This window comes from Palaemon carinicauda, chromosome 35, assembly GCF_036898095.1.
Source record: "Palaemon carinicauda isolate YSFRI2023 chromosome 35, ASM3689809v2, whole genome shotgun sequence".
In the NCBI taxonomy this organism is placed as follows: Eukaryota; Metazoa; Arthropoda; class Malacostraca; order Decapoda; family Palaemonidae; genus Palaemon; species Palaemon carinicauda.
Genome location: NC_090759.1, coordinates 74546921 through 74547138, shown reverse-complemented (window position 1 = coordinate 74547138; position 218 = coordinate 74546921).

Below are 218 nucleotides of genomic sequence, written 5' to 3'. Positions count from 1 at the left end.
ATATATTCTTCTGACCAATTTCTTTTTGAATCAGATCTATTTAGAACTAGAACGAGCTCTCGGTAGAGCGCATACCTTCGCCATATCATACAGTATATTACAAGGTAGGAAATTTAATTATACACATTTTAGAACTAAATTTAGTTTCGTGCAAACCAGATAAAAATTAGCCACGATATTGCAAAAAGACATTTTGACCTTTTTGAGTTTTGGCCTTG